The sequence below is a fragment of the Salmo salar genome, chromosome ssa03 (genome assembly GCF_905237065.1).
Source record: "Salmo salar chromosome ssa03, Ssal_v3.1, whole genome shotgun sequence".
NCBI lineage: Eukaryota > Metazoa > Chordata > Actinopteri > Salmoniformes > Salmonidae > Salmo > Salmo salar.
Window position 1 is genome coordinate 57,032,048 of NC_059444.1, and position 14,041 is coordinate 57,046,088.

General features: G+C 43.2%; 1 protein-coding gene across 2 annotated transcripts in view; it reads right to left on the reverse strand.

Annotated features, from left to right (window-relative positions):
* LOC106600853 (neurabin-2) overlaps window positions 1–4,056 on the reverse strand; it is a 76,462-nt gene extending 72,406 nt beyond the window's left edge. Inside the window, exon 1 of one of the 2 annotated variants that reach the window (XM_014192570.2) lies at window positions 3,890–4,056. The gene's annotated coding sequence lies outside the window, so the exon portion shown is untranslated. Of the gene's footprint in view, window positions 1–3,331; window positions 3,453–3,889 lie in introns of those variants that run through there. The other variant, XM_045714995.1, reaches the window with a different exon arrangement.
* Between the last annotated feature and the right edge of the window lie 9,985 nt (window positions 4,057–14,041).

Consider the following 14,041-nt stretch of genomic DNA (forward strand, 5'->3'; position numbering starts at 1 on the left):
ATAACCGCATTGAGCGATAGTGGGGAAGAGAGAGTGGGTTAGTGAAAACGAAAGGAAGATAGATAGAGATCTTGCACACAAGAAAGAAAGGGAAGGATGGATAGAGGCTTGAAAAGGAGCAAGTTAGAGAAATCCAAGAGAGAGAAAAAATAGAAAGCTACACACGTGGGTGTGAGGGAAGTTTATGCTGATGTAAATAGGAGATTTGCAGCGCCCCAGGCTGTAACCTATCTATTCACCTACACTTAGAAAGGAGAACTGCAGTGAATGATATGAGATAAATATGATATGACTAGTCTAGGGTTTACAACAATAACACACAGATAGCAAATTGGAGTAGGCCTGGCAGAAATCCAACTTGTGACGGATTACTTGCGCTGTATCCCTTAGTCATTATATAATTTTGATCGCTAGGATTTCTCTCAGCTGCCTCAAGATTTCTGGTCTCACCACTGACAGCAAAAGCTGCTGCAAAGTAGAAAGACACCACAGGGTCTTAAAGCTAACTGTATTACAATAATCCTCATTCATGCAATCAGAGCCATGAGTCTGGGTGAGAGAGGACTACAAATCCAATGTCTTTACGGTCACTCAAATACAGTATATAACCAACAGTATGTAGACACCTGCTCGTCGTTTGCTGCTATAACAGCCTTCACTCTTCTGGGAAGCCTTTCCACTAGATGTTGGAACTTTGCTGCGGGCACTTGCTTCCATTCAGCCACAAGAGCATTAGTGAGGTTGGGCACTGACGTTGGGCGATTAGGCTTGTCTCACAGTCGGCATTCCAATTCATCCCAAATGTGTTATATGGGGTTGAGGTCAGGGCTCTGTGCAGGCCCGTCAAGTTCTGACACAGCGATCGCGACAAACCATTTCTGTACGGACCTCACTTTGTGCACAGGGGCATTGTCATGCTGAAACTGGAAAGGGCCTTCCCCAAACTGTTGCCATAAAGTTGGAAACACAGAATTGTTTAGAATGTAATTGTATGTTGTAGCGTTAAGATTTCCTTTCACTGGAACTAAGGGGCCTAGCCAGAACCATGTAAAACAGCCACAGACAATTATTCCTCCTCCAAACTTTGCAGTTGGCACTATGCATTGGGGCAGGTAGCGTTCTCCTGGCATCCGCCAAACCCAGATTCGTTCTTCGGACTGCCAGATGGTAAAGCGTGATTCATCACTCCAGAGAACATTTCCACTGCTCCAGAGTCCAATGGCGATGAGCTTTACACCATCCAGCCAACACTTGGTATTGCGCATGGTGATCTTAAGCTTGTGTGCGGCTGCTCGACCATGGAAACCCACTTCATGAAGCTCCCGACGAACAGTTCTTGTGCGGACGTTGCTTCCAGTGGCAGTTTAGAACTCGGTAGTGAGTGTTGCAACCAAGAACAGACGATTTTTACATGTTATGTGCTTTAGCACTCTGCAGTCCTGTTCTGTGAGCTTCACAGCTGAGCCGTTGTTGCTCCTAGACACTTCACAATAACAGCACCTACAGTTGACCAGGGCAGAAATTTGACAAACTCACTTGTTGTAAAGGTGGCAACCTATGACAGCACCATGTTGAAAGTCACTGAGCTCTTCAGTAAAGGCCATTTTACTGCCAATGGTTGTGTGCTCAATTTTATACACATTTCAGCAACAGGTGTGGCTGAAATAGCAGAATCCACTAATTTCAAAGGGTGTCCACATACTTTTGTATATATTTTTATTTAACTTGGCAAGTCAGTTAAGAACAAATTCTTATTTTCAATGACAGCCTAGGAACAGTGGGTTAACTGCCTTGTTCAGGAGCAGAACGACAGGTTTTTACCTTGTCAGCTCAGGGATTCGATCTTGCAAACTTTTGGTTACTAGTTCAACGCTCTAACCGCTAGGCTACCCTCCCGCACTCAGACCATGTTATAGACTAAATATGCCTAATTGTTGTTGCAAATCATGTAAAACATATCAGGCTGGACCATACTTATGCAAATACCAGCCACAATGCCTTTATTCTTCAAATCAGCAGCATTGTATTGATCCAGTGTGGATGACGGATCACCAGCTCAAGCTGAACCTCGGCAAGACGGAGCTGCTCTTCCTCCCGGGGAAGGACTGCCCGTTCCATGATCTCGCCATCACGGTTGACAACTCCCTTGTGTCCTCCTCCCAGAGTGCTAAGAACCTTGGCGTGATCCTGGACAACACCCTGTCGTTCTCCACTAACATCAAGGCGGTGACCCGATCCTGTAGGTTCATGCTCTACAACATTCGCAGAGTACGACCCTGCCTCACACAGGAAGCGGCGCAGGTCCTAATCCAGGCACTTGTCATCTCCCGTCTGGATTACTGCAACTCGCTGTTGGCTGGGCTCCCTGCCTGTGCCATTAAACCCCTACACCTCATCCAGAACGCCGCAGCCCGTCTGGTGTTCAACCTTCCCAAGTTCTCTCACGTCACCCCGCTCCTCCGCTCTCTCCACTGGCTTCCAGTTGAAGCTCGCATCCGCTACAAGACCATGGTGATTGCCTACGGAGCTGTGAAGGGAACGGCACCTCCATACCTTCAGGCTCTGATCAGGCCCTACACCCAAACAAGGGCACTGCGTTCATCCACCACTGGCCTGCTGGCCCCCCTACCTCTGAGGAAGCACAGTTCCCGCTCAGCCCAGTCAAAACTGTTCGCTGCTCTGGCACCCCAATGGTGGAACAAGCTCCCTCACGACGCCAGGACAGCGGAGTCAATCACCACCTTCCGGAGACACCTGAAACCCCACCTCTTTAAGGAATACCTAGGATAGGATAAAGTAATCCTTCTAACCCCCCCCCTTAAAATATTTAGATGCACTATTGTAAAGTGGTTGTTCCACTGGATATCATAAGGTGAATGCACCATTTTGTAAGTCGCTCTGGATAAGAGCGTCTGCTAAATGACTTAAATGTAAATGTAATCCAGTTTCCTGTTATTGTATATTACCATGGCGACCCCTTATCCCATGAACGTTCTAATTGTATTTACAAAGAAAGCACAGTATCCTGCTACCACTACACATAGGCCTATTGTATGTAAACTGCTGTAGTCTACATGTCATGTATGATGTCAGTTGGATTTAAATATGATATGCCTAATGCCTTTGATGAGAATCTATCCAACATTGGGCCTATTTGAAATCGGACAGAGAATCCGGATATCCGCATTTGATCAGTGCCATTTCCATGAATGGAATAACCTATTGCAACAGCCTATGCATTGACAGCACAAAGGACATCCTCTACAAAACACGAACACAATCTACCCTAAATTCTTTAGTGATAGAGCACGCTATTTTGTCAGTGACTCACCTTCTCAGCGTATAGACCATTCCGTAATTTTGACACAAAATAGCAATTTTCTCAGCTACAGTCCAACAATCGTACGATACATTGTATCGGGAAACGACACGTTCCAAATAGGTAGTCTGTAAAATGTAGCAACGTGTGTCTGATGTGCAACAGAGCATCTAGAATAAACACATGTCATGTTATGATAGGTTTTTGTTGTGACTAATAGACTACCAGGCAGACAGTCAGTCAGGATTACGGAGCGCTATAGTTTAGTCTGTTCGCTATAAACGCCAGCACTGCTCAACAAACTATGTCTATACAGGACATTTATTGTGGAATACACTTTCATTAAACATCCCCGACAATACCCTATGTGCGTCCGTCAAAACTCCGTGTTGTCAAAAACATTAGGACCCTGCGGAAATTAAGGGCCTCGAACACCTCGCTTGCATGATGGCTGTACATCGCTTCCTGCATCTTCTGCAGTCGGAATAATAGTTATTTTGCCCTACAAGAGCAAGATAAAAGCAAAAACATGTAATGTCGTTACATCTTTACTAGGTTTGTTTACCGTACCTTGATCACAGTGTTTCACAGAGGTTGGTTCAAGTTACAATCCGTCTGTTATAGAATCCATTGTGTCCACGTTCTGTTTTCGCTTCTGATTCCCTTGCGAGCGTAGCGAACTGATGCCTTTTGCTCGTTCTCTCTCTCTCTCTCTCTCTCTCTCCCCATCCCTCTCTCCCTCTCCCTCTCTCTCTCTCCATCCCTCCCCCTCCTCTCCTCACCACCAACAGCATATGGCATCACAGGCAACCTTAACCCTTGATGTTGAGCAAAACAAAATACACTTGAAGATTCCCCCCTATTTAATCTTGCAAGAGACATGCCTCTCGTAGGGCTGTTGGCTACAATACATTCGGGACAATAATCGAACAGGCCTATAGATGATTTATTAGCACACTGAACCGACTGCTAGACCTATGGGTTTATAGCCGATTAAACTGGAGCCCCGACGTCACTTAAAATTAAGTTTTTATACAAGTGACTAATTTCAGCACTCAAATAATTACAAATGACATTGTATTTGCGTGTATAGCCCCTTATAGCCCAAAACCATTAGGCCTACTGGTAACCAAACGCCAAAAGCTGTTACACTTTCATATAGCTCGATCTGAAATAAATCAAGTCAAAGTATAGCCCAATGAAATGTTACACACGTCATAAAAAAAATATTATAATGAACAGTAAAATATATATATCGAAGTGGTAGTGGTTGTTACATTGTTCGGCTGTTCCTTGGAATGGAACAAAAATGTGAGAGTCGGCAGCGACCTCGTGAGTTAAATCTGTGAACACACAAGAAGAACAATGGTTAATGCTCACTATTCAAAAGCAATCACAACATCTTCCAAAGACACAATTAACTACTTTGACGGGATGGTATGCTAGGCCTGTATTACTATTTGTATGTGTGTACAGTGCACAGCAGTGTAACAACAGCCAGTGGCACCTCCAAATGGCACCACTTTCCTTTTGACACTTCATCATAGGATTATCCAAACCCAATGAGGTTTTGTTAGATCGTTTATACGATGGTGATAAGTGTGACGAGTTTCTGTTCTTGGTTTGTGGTAAAATTGAAACAATCCTTTGCAGAATGTCCCACTTACATGCAAACACCATTTGCCACAGGCAGTTGCTCTTTAAATGCAGGGACAAATAGTCGAACACAGTTATTCCTGGATTACAACAAAAATCTCTTTATCGTTTATGGGTTTAAGAAGGCCTAATCTAGATGAGATCCTTGTCAAGTTTATCGGATAGGCTACAGGCGTTATAGTGCCTTTTAATTACATTAAACATATGTTGTCTAAAGGTGTTTCCATTTCCTTTATCGATGTATACTGAACAAAAATATAAATGCAACATCCAACAATTTCAACAATTCAATTAGTCAACTGAAATAATTTCATTAAACCCTAATCTATGGATTTCTCATGACTGGGCAGGAGCGCAGCCATGGGTGGGCCTGGGAAGGCATTGGCCCACCCACTGTGGAGCTATGCACAGACAATCAGAATTCGTTTTTTTCCACACAAAAGGGCTTTATTACAGACGATCCAACATGTGAAGAAGCCACATATGGAGGTCCTGGGCTGGCTTGGTTACACGTCATCTGCAATTGTGAGGACGGTTGGACATACTGGCAAATTGTCAAAAAGTATGTAGTAGGCGGCTTTTGGTAGAGAAATTAACATTAAATTATTTAGCAACAGTTCTGGTGGACATTCAGCATGCCAATAGCACGCTCTCTCAAAACTTGATACATCTGTGGCATTTTGTTGTGTGAAAAAACTGCACATTTTAGAGTGGCCTTTTATTGTCCCCAGCACAAGGTGCACCTGCATAATGACCATGCGGTTTAATTAGCTTCTTGATATGTCATATCTGTCAGGTGGATTGATTATCTTGGCAAAGGATAAATGCTCACTAACAGGGATGTAAACAAATTTGTGCACAACATTTTAGAGAAATACGTTTTTTGTACAAATGGAACATTTCTGGGATTTTTTATTTCAGCTCATTCAACATGGAACCAACACTTTACATGTGGTGTTTATATTTTTTCTCAGTTTATATTTTTGTTCAGTTGTTTTACAAACAAATGACCTCTTGACATAAATATGTCTTATAGTAGCCTATACCACTAACCACATCAGGGAGCATGACATTGTTATTTACCAATGCACTGAACAGAGAATACATTTTATAGAGCTATTGCCTTATACAGTATTGAATAATTCTACTCACATTATGAGTGTCATATTATTCAACCCATCACATACACTCTTAGAAAAAAAAGGATTCCAAAAGGGTTCTCTGGCTGTCCTCATAGGAGAACCCTTTTTGGTTCGAGATAGAACTCATTTGGGTCCCATGTAGAATCCTCTGGGGAAACCCTTTTGGGTTCTAGATAGGGTATTTTTTCCCAAAGTGTGTAGGCTACTACTAGGCTAATTGCACATATGGACTGGATAGCTGAATATACATGGTAGAAATGTATAGAAATGAAGGTCTCTCTTGAAAAATAGATTTGTATCTCAATGAGACTAACCTGGTAAAAACGAATGAAAAATAGGGAATAAACCGAGCCATCTCTTAAAATGCAGGCCTATCCCACTGAACATGACAATAACATGCAGGATTAGAGGGAAACGTGTATTCTATGATGTCATTGTTTTATGTTTCGTAAATTGATATCATTTTTGCACTTAGAGACACGTTGCCACCATTCTCTGGGCCCCGGAGGTGGAAAGTGGCATGTTATAGATATTTTTTCAGAGATGAAATTACAGGCATCTTTTTATAGGCTCATACCCATGTGATTTGCTCACTCACCCTCTATAGAAAGAATACCATAGGCTATAAACTGAATTATAAAGGCATTGCAATAGTGTAATTCTTTTGTCATCTTTTTGTGTTGTTTATTTAAAGAACAAACACCATCTTCATGTTCAGCCATTATAATTTGACTTTGAGAAGGCCTGGTCTACCCTAGCCTCTTACACATGTTGCCCTTGCCTTTCTTTCTGTTTGGTTAAGGTTGGGTGGTTCTTCCTGTCAGTGTCACCACAATGCTCCTTGGGCATGTAAAACACTCCAATAACAGACCTGATGGGCACAGAGGACATGGTGAGAAAACCATGTTCTAAAATATCTGTGTGTACATTTTTTTTACCTTCCAGTTTATAATGGGATTCCATCTGTCTAGTCTACACAGAGAGAGATCATTTCCCTCTATCACCAGGTTCTAATGTGCAGTGGCAGAATTATCATCCTTTGGAGTTAACCATGGGTCAACACAGCAGAGGAAAGTCTCAAATGGCATCCTATTCCCTACAATGCACACTACTTTTGAACAGGGCCCATGGGGCTCTGGCAAAAGAAGTGCACTATTTAGGGGATAGTGTGCCATTTGGGATGCAGCCCAGCTGTCTAAACCAATGACTCAACACTGCAGACTTGCTGCAGAGAGAAGAGGCGGGATGGTAAGAGATGTTGCCTTGACTGAACCCTATATATCCCTATATAACAGCACATTCACTATATACCATAAACATATTAAAGATTACTTGTATCATTCATACCTATTGATAATAGGACTAGTGGTAACAGTAATATTGGTAGTGGTAATATTATCTTCAACCTACTCAAATGTAATGATTTATTTCTACTGACCATATGCAGCCAGCAGATGGCAGAGCAACAAACCAGCCGTCCCTACTCTTCTCCAGCTTGGATAACAAAAGAGAACTGGGTTCCTACAGTGTGAGTCTGTGAGAAATGTATTATTAATATTGATGGGCTTAAATTATTTATATGTAACATCATCGAATATCCACATCTACATTGCATAATGAAATGATTATTAGCTGCAAAGCAACTTGTATTATCAAACATATTCTGTATATGTGGCCCCATTCAAGATTCAAACCCACAACTCTGGTGGTGTTGCAAGCAGCATGCTGCAGCCAAGTGCCACCAGAACCAAATTATGTAGGGTCCAGACCACTGTACCTGCAGCAGGTTGGCTCACAGCAGGCACCAGTTCTCAGGGAGATTCATTGCAGCTGAGGCCTTGAATCTCTCAACTCCATGGCAACGCCTCCCCTGCCTGTGGTCATGTGGCTGCTGCACATACACACACACCGCAGTAATGACCCACATTTGTGCTGCCTGTTGTCTCTCTCTGTCTGGAGACTCACTGTGGTGAACGACTGGAGCCTACCCAGGCAACATGTGATGCATGTGACAGACAGCCAAAGGGACTCAATAGCGACTGCGTGCACATTTTGTCAGGCATCACGCCAAAATACTGTAATGACCCTGGGTTTATACGCACGGATATCGACTCTGCCGCTTGAGCATGCGTTTGGGGCACAGTCGATAGCGCGCTGGACTTCGTGCTTAGAAGGTCGAGGGTTCGAGTCCTGCTCCCTGCCTATTTCATTACAATACGTTTAATCCCACGGCTGTGATCCACAAGCAGCGATGTTTTGCCTAGCCACGCTAGCATTGTCCAGCGTGGCTCGTCATGTGGTTGCTAGCAAGCCGACAGCGTGCCCGGTAGTGCTCGGTATCAACAGCCTATCCAGTAGGGTCTGGAAGTTATATTGGTAAATTGCGCTGCGATATCGCAGAGACTTTTGCATGAAGTTAATCTTTCCCCAATTTAAGTCCCGCCCAAGAATTGAAGTCTCCATTCTATCTATTCCATTAGCTTTGTTTTCTATTGCCTCAGGGCAGTGGTTCCCAAACTTTTTATATGTCCCTACCCCTTCAAACATTCAACCTCCAGCTGCGTACCCCCTCCAGCACCAGGGTCAGCGCACTCTCAAATGTTGTTTTTGCCATCATTGTAAACCTGCCACACAAACACTACGATACATTTATTAAACATAAGAATGAGTGTGAGTTTTTGTCACAACCCGGCTCGTGGGAAGTGACAAAGAGCTCTTATAGGACCAGGGCACAAATAATAATATTATAATAATAAATAATTTTGCTCTTTATTTAACCATCTTACATATAACACCTTCTTTGTTAATCGAAAATTGTGAATAACTCACCACAGGTTAATTAGAAGGGTGTGCTTGAAAGGATGCACATAACTCTGCAATATTGGGTTGTATTGGAGAGAGTCTCAGTCTTAAATAATTTTCCACACACAGTCTGTGCCTGTATTTAGTTTTCATGCTAGTGAGGGCCGAGAATCTACTCTCACATAGGTACGTGGTTGCAAAGGGCATCAGTGTCTTAACAGCGCGAATTGCAAATGCAGGACACTCTGCAATTCACAGAACCGCGTGTTGCAATTTCGATGAGGCTCTCTTGTTCAGATATCGGTAAGTGGACTGGAGGCAGGGCATGAAAGGGATAACGAATCCAGTTGTTTGTGTCATCCGTTTGGGGAAAGTACCTGCGTAATTGCGCACCCAGCTCACTCAGGTGCTTCGCTATATCACATTTGACATTGTCCGTAGGCTTGAGTTCATTTGCACACAAAAAATCATACAATGATGGAAAGACCTGTGTGTTGTCCGTAATGCAGACAGAGACGAGCTCCAATTTCGTAATCATACCCTCAATTTTGTCCCGCACATTGAATATAGTTGCGGAGAGTCCCTGTAATCCTAGATTCAGATCATTCAGTCAAGAAAAAACATCACCCAGAGGCCAGTCGTGTGAGAAACTCGTCATCAAGCAAGCGGTCAGACATGTGAAAATGATGGTCAGTAATAGTGATGGGCATTCCAGCTCTTTTCACTGAGACGGCTCGTTCGGCTCAGCTCACCAAAAAGAGCCGTCTCTTTTGGCTCCCAAACGGCTCTTTAAAAATATATGTTTTGTATTTTTTCAAGTCAAACAGTTTGCGATAGTTTGACTATGATTGGTGTTAAAACAATTCTAATTCAATTATTAAATGAAATCATACTCTACCTTAACAAACCAATGCCTTTTTAAATACATTTGGTTATGAAAAAGAATGCTATTAAACATTTGCATTTAAAGTATAACTTTTTAAGGTATATAAACAAAGTGCATATAAATCTAACAATGCAAAACGAATACAATCTGAACATGATAATAGAATATTGCACCATATCAAAGAAAATAAATAACAATTTGCAAAACTGCAGCATCCCACTTAAAACATTAATCTGGTCCCTCTTTTCTCTCTCTTTATTGCCATGTTATAACCAGCAGCACACAGCAATGCTGACCATATTTTGCTTTTATGAGAGATTTGCATTCAGAAATGCAAGCTGCGTCACTTTCGAGGGGCTGATGCGGTTTCTTTTCTCAGTAATTATTTGTCCCGTTTTCGAGAAGACCCTCTCAGAGGGAACAGATGTTGCCACTATGCACTATGAGTCTCTCTGTCATGACTTCAGTACGCCGTGGTCTTGTTCTTCCACCAGCTCAGAGGATCTGCAGATCTGCAGGAGGGGCTCCTCCAAATAGGATCGGACCTCCATTATGGCATCTGCTGAGGGATTCCTTCGTGCTGCATCCCCAGTTGCTCTCTCGTCAAACAGAATCCAAATCAAATCAAATGTATTTATATAGCCCTTCTTACATCAGCTGATATCTCAAAGTGCTGTACAGAAACCCAGCCTAAAACCCCAAACAGCAAGCAATGTAGGTATAGAAGCACGGTGGCTAGGAAAAACTCCCTAGAAAGGCCAAAACCTAGGAAGAAACCTAGAGAAGAACCAGGCTATGAGGGGTGGCCAGTCCTCTTCTGGCTGTGCCGGGTGGAGATTATAACAGAACATGGCCAAGATGTTCAAATGTTCATAAATGACCAGCATGGTCAAATAATAATAATCACAGTAGTTGTCGAGGGTGCAACAAGTCGGCACCTCAAGAGTAAATGTCAGTTGGCTTTTTATAGCCGATCATTGAGAGTATCTCTACCGCTCCTGCTGTCTCTAGAGAGTTGAAAACAGCAGGTCTGGGACAGGTAGCATGTCCGGTGAACAGGTCAGGGTTCCATAGTCGCAGGCAGAACAGTTGAAACTGGAGCAGAAGCACGGCCAGGTGAACTGGGGACAGCAAGGAGTCATCATGTCAGGTAGTCCTGAGGCATGGTCCTAGGGCTCAGTTCCTCCGAGAGAGAGAAAGAAAGAAAGAGAGAAAGAGAGAATTAGAGAGAGCATACTTAAATTCACACAGGACACCGGATAAGACAGGAGAAATACTCAAGATATAACAGACTGACCCTAGCCCCCCGACACATAAACTACTGCAGCATAAATACTGGAGGCTGAGACAGGAGGGGTCAGGAGACACTGTGGCCCCATCCGACGATACCCCCGGACAGGGCCAAACAGGAAGGATATAACCCCACCCACTTTGCCAAAGCACAGCCCCCACATCACTAGAGGGATATCTTCAACCACCAACTTACCATCCTGAGACAAGGTCGAGTATAGCCCACAAAGATCTCCGCCACGGCACAACCCAAGGGGGGGCACCAACCTAGACAGGAAGACCACGTCAGTGACTCAACCCACTCAAGGGACGCACCCCTCCTAGGGACGGCATGGAAGAACACCAATGAACACCAATCCAAACAGCAGACGTTTGTGGCACTACTGCTGGTGCTTCTGCTCCATCTGATTCCTCTTCTTCCTGTTGCCCTGGTGCCTGAGCCAGCTGACTGCTGGGGCTGTCCCTCCCTGCTGCTGAGGTTATTCTTTGAAGAGCCTCATCAATCCCTCTGACATCACTGAAGGCAAACTTCTTAAACCTGGGGTCAAGTGCAGCGGTTTCTGATAGCACGTGATTATATTCCATTCTGTGGAACTTTCTGTCCATTGATGAACATAGGGTGTCCATCAACTCTGTCACATGTCCTGTGGTTACATTTGCTTCTCTCTGGTGGCTGGCTGTGATTCGCTACAGACCCTTACACAGGAGTATAATTTTTGAGGCTGTCACATAGCTGAAAAGAGAGGACAGTAACTTATTAGTTCAGGTTCATGTTTGGTCTACTGATACTACATTCTCATCTACTGCTCATATACATATATAATGTATATAGCTGCATTGTTGCAAACACAACAGACCACTTTTCCATCTACTTGCTAATCTCTGGCCACTCTCAACAGTTCCTCTGCCAAGTTCTCTGAGATGTGTCTGTCACTGAACAAAAAGCAGTCCAGAAGACAGCTAGACATCGAAAAATCTTCAATGAAGTGACATGTAACCGACATGTAAGAAGTGGTTACCCTTGATGTTCAGCAGTCAGTGGTAAGGCAAACTGCAGTAGCTTTCAGGACTCTTTCCCGCACTGAAGCCTGTGTGCTCTCGTACAGTTGTGTAATAAGTGATTTTGAAAGGATTTTCCTGCTTGGAATTGTGTACATTGGATTTAGACTATTGCTATAATTTCTAAAACCTCTGTCCTCCACGATCGAAAATGGCTGGAAATCAGTGGCAATCATTTTAGCCAATGCAATATCAATTTGGCCTTGTTTTGCTACAGACATAGACTTTGGTATAAACTGGTCCATAGAAGACTGCGTTGCTGTGGGTCGCGGAGTAGGCCTAGTTGACTGAGTGGATACATCTCCATGTGTGGAGGTGCTGGCTCCACCACTATCACTAGCAGGCCCGCTAGTTTCTCGAAGCTCCCCTACAGATAGCTTCACAGTTGGGTGCACAGTTCACATATGCCAGTGTATGTTGTGCGTAGAACTGGCTTCATATGAGATTTTGCTTTGGCAAATTCTACACTGTGCTCTAACATTGTTTACATTATTAAAGTGCATCCAAATGCTACTGTGCTTCCAACTCATTTTCCAGCTATTGTTTTCACAGCTGTCCTTCCTCTCTCTCCTCGGCTGCTAAGTGTGTGACTGTGAGTGAGTTGGCTCGGCCCTCCTTCACGCATCTTTGGTTCATTGGTTGACACTGCGTGTCTGATTGACAGGAACAACAGGTGAGGCTGTTAGTCTGAGTAGACAGTCAGAACAAATGTGTGTGTGCTTGAGCATTTAGGCCTATATTATTTAATTTCTTTTTTCGTTCTTTGAATTAGTTAATTCTAATCATTTAAATCTCTTGATTATTCATATCTAAAATGTTTTATATTTTTATAAATAGATTTGGCTCTTCTGATATGCGAGCCGGGTTCACGAACGACCCAGCACTTCTGTATGTTGTAAAGCATTACATGGTCGCTGCCCATATAATTGCACAGTGCAGAAAATACAGGAGAGTTCAGGGACCCTGCTTTAACAAAGTTAACCATTTTCACTGTAGTGTCCAAAGCGTCTTTCAAGCTGTCAGGCATTCCCTTGGCAGCAGGAGCCTCTCGGTGGATGCTGCAGTGTACCCAAGTGGAGTCGGGAGCAACTGCTTGCACACGTTACCACTCCACTATGTCTCCCTGTCATGGCTTTTGTGCCATCAGTACAGATACCAACATGAGCAGCAGCTACAGCTTGGCTACATACAGACCGTTAGTGGAATTCCTGCGGGGGAGTAACAGTTAATGTGATTGGATGTTAATTATTTGACTAGGCTACCTGTATTTGACATTGTGTTGTTATTTAGCTGAACACTAGATGGTTTAATTTTATTTCTGGCAGTGAAACGAGAAATGAGGCTACTCAGGTGAGAAAAAAACCTCACCCAAGTGTACAGTATAGCCCCATTTGAAAATATAAATGGACTGTTTGAAAATATGAAGATTTTTATTTTTATTTATTTTTATGTGAATCACATTTTTATTTGGCATTGCGTCAGGGTACGCAATGCCATCCTCAGTTTGGGAATACCTGCCTCAGGGGATAGATACATCTACTGTTTTTAGAGTACTACTAGGCCTAGCCTATATGACCTGAACCACCTGATTCCACAAGATGGCAGTATTCCCTCTATTGACATAAAAAAATACCTGTACTCTACAAACAGCACAAAAACAATATGCCCACCATGAATCAAAGAGTTGGTCACTAACAAAAAGGGAAACAACAGAGCAAATGCAAATTCATGCAATGCAAATAGTCAATCTACTTAATTTCTATAGCCAATATACAGTATCTGGGCCTGGTGCATGACATGTAATGAAAGCAACACAACTTACTAAAACAAGGATGGTTTGTGATAAAACAAGACAGTAATAATCTCATCAATTCCAATGACAGGAAT